A 6,193-nucleotide genomic window follows, 5' to 3' on the forward strand; every position below is an offset into this window, starting at 1 on the left:
GTGCAAGATTTATTGGCAAAGATTGAACATTAATGGAGGCAGCAAAGAACTCACTTTCATGAAGAAGTAAAAGAATAAGAGGAAGAAGAAGAAGGAGGGGTGTTGCATGGGACATATGCATGAGCAAGCAACATAACAAACATAGTGCAAGCACAACAAGATGGATACAACAATGCACATGATGAGCATGAAGAATGCAAAATGACAAGAGGCACAATGCAACATAACGATGATGAGCATGGCATATGCAACAAATAAAGGAACAATGCAAAACAAGATGACAATGGCAAACACACCATGACCAAGATAGAAAACACAAGGATGGCATGTCACTAACATGAACATGGCAACAAACTACTCAAACACACGACACCAACTAAAATAAATGGAAAGTAACTGGAGCATCGGTCTCGGGGCGTCACACTTTGCCAGGCCGACACCGCGCTCATCCCCGAGTGGCATCCCCTCTTTCTTCTAACGACCATCGGTATTTTACTCAAAGCTATATTTTTATTCGTCACATACTATGTGTTTTACTTGGAGCACCTTGTATGATATGAGTCTTTGCTTGTTTTATTTTGTGTTTTAAGTCTTGGTTCCTTGCTGGACACACCTATTTGAGAGACCAAAATTATGTCATGACTTGTTAGAATTGCTCTCTATGCATCACTTAAATCTTTTATGAGCTATGACTTGGTCTAGTGCTTCACTTATACCTTTTTGAGCATGGTGTGCTTTAGTATGTTTGAAGAAATGCTCTCTTGCTCCACTTAGATTTATTTGAGAGTTAGTAAAATTTTCAAGAAATTCTCTCTTGCTTCACTTAAATTAATTTGAGAGAAAGAAATTTTATGCTCACGATCTTCACTTATATTTGTTTGTGCTTATCAAAAGCAACACATGAGAATTAGTCCCAAAGTGACAGATATCCAAGAAGGATATAATAAAAACTTTCATGAAGATCATTGGACAAAATAAACTTGACTCTCAGTAATAGTTTTGAGATATGATGATGTGATATGTGAGTTATGTCGATGAGTAGCTATGCTTTAGTAAGAATATTGGTGTTAAGGTTTGTGATTCCCTATGCAAGCATGAAAGTCAATAATTATGCAATGGAATAATATCCTACTTGTGGTGCATTATTCGGTGTTAGTTATGCTTAATGCTCGCTTATGAGATTATTTGTTTCTTGGTTGGTCGCTTCTCAATCTTTTGCTAGCCTTCATTTTGCACTAAGTATGATCACTACTTGTGCATCCAAAAACCTTTAAACCAGTTTTGCCACATGACTCCACTATATCTACCTATATGCGGTATTCTTTTGCTGTGCTAAACATATTTGTATGTGCCATCTCTAATTTTCAAAATAAACTTCTCTTTTGTGTGTTCGTACTGCTCGCAGAGCGGTGAGGGGTGGCTAATATTTTCCATGCTAGATGTGTTATTCTCACGATGAGTGTTTATTCACTTGTCATTGCACGAGAGTAAGACAAAGGTATTAGGGATGCCCAGTCCCGAAATGAAAAATGAATTTACTTTATGTTGCCAAATAATAAATTCCTTGGAAAGTGTTGGTATGGAAGGCAACCGTGGATACGGCTAGCCATGGAAAGTGAAAGTATGGTGGAAAAATCAATAAACTTTATTTTCTGTTTGGGAACCGCCTATGATATATCTAGCATGGAAAGTGTTGGGAACTCTAAGTCGTTTTCGTTGGTGGGAAAGACACACCTCCCAAAATGTTTTTATCTCTAAGTTTTTTGCTTTGAGCTCTGGCACCTCTACAAATCCCTACACCCCTCTGCGAAGGGCCTTTATTTTACTTTATGCAATTTTTATTTTTAATTTGAGTCTCCATCTTCTCTTATAAAAGCACCAACTAGGAGGCAATATGATCGTACTTGAGTATTGGGTGTAGTTAATATGCGAGTGTGTTTCATGAATGGATCAATGATTGAGCATGATGGGCTAGGGATATCTTATTTTAGCATTGATATTTTGAAAGACATGGTTGCTCGTTGATATGATTGAGTATTTAAATTATCATGTCAAAACTAGACTATTGCTTTGGATCACATAAAAGTCCAAATGTCTATGCTATAAAGACAAGAATATGATATGACATGTTAGGCATCATTCCACATAAAAAATTCTGTTTTTATCACTTACCTACTCAAGGACGAGTAGGAGTTAAGCTTGGGGATGCTAATACGTCTCGAACATATCTATAATTTTTGATTATTCCATGCTGTTATATTATCAATCTTGGATGTTTTATAATCATTTTATAGTCATTTTTTGGTACTAACCTATTGACATAGTGCCAAATGCCAGTTGTTGTTTTCTGCATGTTTTTTACATCGCAGGAAAGCAATACCAAACGGAGTCCAAATGCAACAAAACTTCACGGAGAATTTTTTTGGACCAAAAGACACCTAATGGGCCACGGCTGCGCCTGGGGGGTGCTCCGAGGGGAGCACAACCCACGAGGGCGCGCCAGGAGGCCGAGGCGCGCCCTGGTGGGTTGTGCCCATGTCGGGTGCCCCCTGAACTGCCTCTTTGCTCTATAAATACCCAAATATTCTAGAAAACCTAGGGGAGTCGACGAAAATCAATTCCAGGCGTCGCAGAGTCCATAACCACCAGATCCAATCTAGACACCATCACAAAGGGGTTCACCACTTCCATCGGTGCCTCTCCGATGATGCGTGAGTAGTTCTTTATAGACCTCCGGGTCTGTAGTTAGTAGCTAGATGGCTTCCTCTCTCTCGCTGAATTCTCAATACAATGGTCTCTTGGAGATCCATATGATGTAACTCTTTTTGCAGTGTGTTTGTTGGGATCTAATGAACTTTGAGTTTATGATGAGATCTATCTTTTTATATCTGAAAGTGAAACTATCCCTGGGTGATTTTGGTAATAAGCCAACCATAGAGTTGGTCAGGCAAACTCGGTGGGACCGATTCGCTCATCTTGGTGAGACCGAAATGTTACAAAAGGGAAACAGAGAGTTTGCATTGCGAACTCGGTGGGACCAATCGCTCATCTCGGTTGGACCGAAATGTTAGAAAGGGAAACAGAGAGTTTGCAATCCCATCTCGGTGAGACCGAGATCCCTATCAGTGAGACCGAAGTGACTAGGGTTTCTGGCAGTGGCTATGTCAAATGAACTCGGTGGCGCCAGATAGGTCAAATCGGTGGGGCGAGTTTGACTTTTGGTTTGGGACATATGTGGATATGAGAAAGTGGTTGAGGGCTTTTGGAGCATATCACTAAGCATTTTGAGCAACTAAGCCATTAAGCAACACCTCGTCCCCTTTTAATAGCATCGGCTTTTCCTATGGACTCAATGTGATCTTGGATCACTAAAATGAAAATGTAGAGTCTTGAGCTTGAGCCAATATGTGCCCTTAGCATTTTGAGGGGTCCAGATTTCTAATCCATGCCATGCCAATCATTGAACTTCCTGAAATAATCATCTTGAAGTTGCATTAGTTCAATGAGCTATATGTTGTTAGTAATTACCAAAACCACCCAGGGATAGTTGCACTTTCAATCTCCCCCTTTTTGATCATTGATGACAACATATAAATCAAAGCTTCGACAAATGATAATAAGATTTAAAATACATCGTCGCTTTGAGAAGTATGTGATAAGCAAGAGCTCCCCCTAAATTTGTGCATTATTTAAAATTTTCTTTTGAATGCAAATGCACAATCGATTAGGATCATGGGTTACTCTTCCATGTCACATACATCTTGGTGGAGCGCTCAAAATGATAGAAGGTAAAAACATGCACTCATCACCAAGCAAAGTGAATGATCATACATGGGATATAACAGATAATATCATCCAAGCAAACAATAAAGTATGATATGATCAAACATATGATCATACAAGTATCTCACACACAGACATAAAGAGTATTAAACAAGCACACACAAAAGTATCAAGTAAATAGCACGAGAGACAAAGAAGCAAAACACTCTCTCTCGAAGCCTATGATCTATACATTTCTCCCCCTTTGGCAACAAGTTACCAAAAAGTTTGAAAATGCATAGTGCTATGCGTCTCTCTAGGCTTGATCTTCGGGAGGTGGTGTTGAGAGAACTCTAAGGACGAAGGCATCTGTAGATGTTGTTGGAGCTGGTGGAGTGGCAACTGGAGGGTGGCACTAAAGCTGTTGCTGCTGGTGCTGAAGTAGTTGCTCTAGTGTCAGCCATGGGCACTGCAGCAGACCTCTGACCTCTATACACTCTCTGAAAAGCATCTGTGGTAGCCTTCCCTTTCTTCTCCTCTGCATCCTCCTGGATCTGCTCAACATCTGTCTGCATCTCTGTCACTTTAAGATCAAGATCATAGAACTTGGTTTCAATGATCCTCTCCAAGCTATCCTGATTCTGAGTCAGGGTGGCCAAGCCCTTCTCAATCCTCAAAGTTGCTTGAATTAGATATGCAAGCTGATCTTGTTTTGAATTTAAGAACACTTGAGATGCCTCCTCAACACTTGGCATCTTTGCAGCTTTTTCTGCCCTTGCCTTTTCTCTCTTCTCTTGTGCTTGCACTGATGTGGGATCCTCTTCATTCATCACAACTGTGTTATCCTCAACTTCTGGTCTCAAAGGTAAATGCTCCTTGTCCAACAAATAGGTGCTTGTGCCCATCTTGGAGTTGATGAGCACCTGAATATGTGGAGCATACCCACAAGATCTTTTCTGATCTGCTGCTGTCCTTTTGATTGTTTCAACAATCAGGCTCATGACCTTGAATTTCTGAGGCACATCAAATATCTGCAGCAAATTGATTGAATGGCCTCTGATCATCTTGTGATCTCCAGATTTGGGCAACAATGTATGCCTCAATATTGTGTTTACGGTGGCCAGACCAGACAACAAATAATGCACAGATCCAAACTTGTGTGTTTCCAAAGCTTTGTCTGGGATCTCTTTGTACATATTTGCCATGGAGTTGTGGTCTTTCTTCTTCTTGGCATAGACATCCAAGTCATCTTCATGCTCTTTAGGGGCTTTGATCAACTTAGCCCACTCATCAACAGTTGACTGGTACCTTGTACCCTCAAACATCCATACAATTCTACCATCTGGATGAAAATGAGCAGTGGAGTAGAATTGCATGATGAGTTCATCATTCCACTTTGCCAGTTTCTGTCCCACAAACTTATCAACACCACATGCTTTGAAGCTTTCATGTACACCTGGAAAATAGTCTTCATTCTTATCAATGAATTCCCAGTCAACCCACTCCATATCACAGACTATAGGCTTCTTGTCCAGCAGAATGGTTTCATAAAAATCTTGTTGTTCTTTGGTGTGGATCCTGTAGTCCACAACAGTCTTCCATCTCACAGCATAGGGGTCACTCTGTCTCCAAAGTCTGAGACCTGCATCCTTCCTTATGCTCATATCCTCTGCCACTGGATGGCTGTCATCATGGTCTGGTATCTTTGGTTTCAGTTTCCTTAGCACTTGGGCTTCAACATCTTCTTCTTCCATCTCAGGCACTGGGGCCTGGTTATTCTCTACAGCTGGAATGTTCCTAGTGCTCCTCTTGGGCTTAGATGTCTTTTGAGCTTGAGCAGTAGCTTTGGGGGCAGTCTTGGGCTTTGAAGGAGCATCCCTAGACTTAATTGCATCCCCCATCATCTTTTGGGACTTGGTTGCTGGTGCAGCATCCTCTTCCTCTTCATCTTCTTCTGAGTCTCTTACCATCGTTGATTTTCCAAGTACTTTTGCAGCTGTGGTTCTTGCCCTTTTCTTCTTCTTGCCTCCAGCCACATCATTGTCTGACTGTTCTATTGTGAACCACATGGTTTCTCCTATTGGAACTTTCCTTGGCTTGGATGTTGGCACTCTTTTGGCAGGAACCTTCTTGTGCAAACCAGGCTTGGTTGCAGCAGCAGTACCATATTCCTTCTTTAGGACTTTCTTCTTGGAGCTCACTTCCTCCTCAGTAGCCACATAGTCATCATCCTCAGAGTCCGAGGTTCTCTTATTCCTTGTTCTAGTGGCTGCCTTGGGCAAATTGCTTGGAGTGCTCCTGCTGCCCTCATCATAGCTGCTTGAGGGACTAGTGCCCTCACTCATGTGCACTTGCTCTTCTGATTTGTTCTGGCTATCACTCTGGTCAGACATTCTGGCAAGCAAACTAACAGTAGACCCTGTGAATAGAT

The sequence above is a fragment of the Aegilops tauschii genome, chromosome 3 (genome assembly GCF_002575655.3).
Source record: "Aegilops tauschii subsp. strangulata cultivar AL8/78 chromosome 3, Aet v6.0, whole genome shotgun sequence".
Lineage (NCBI taxonomy): Eukaryota > Viridiplantae > Streptophyta > Magnoliopsida > Poales > Poaceae > Aegilops > Aegilops tauschii.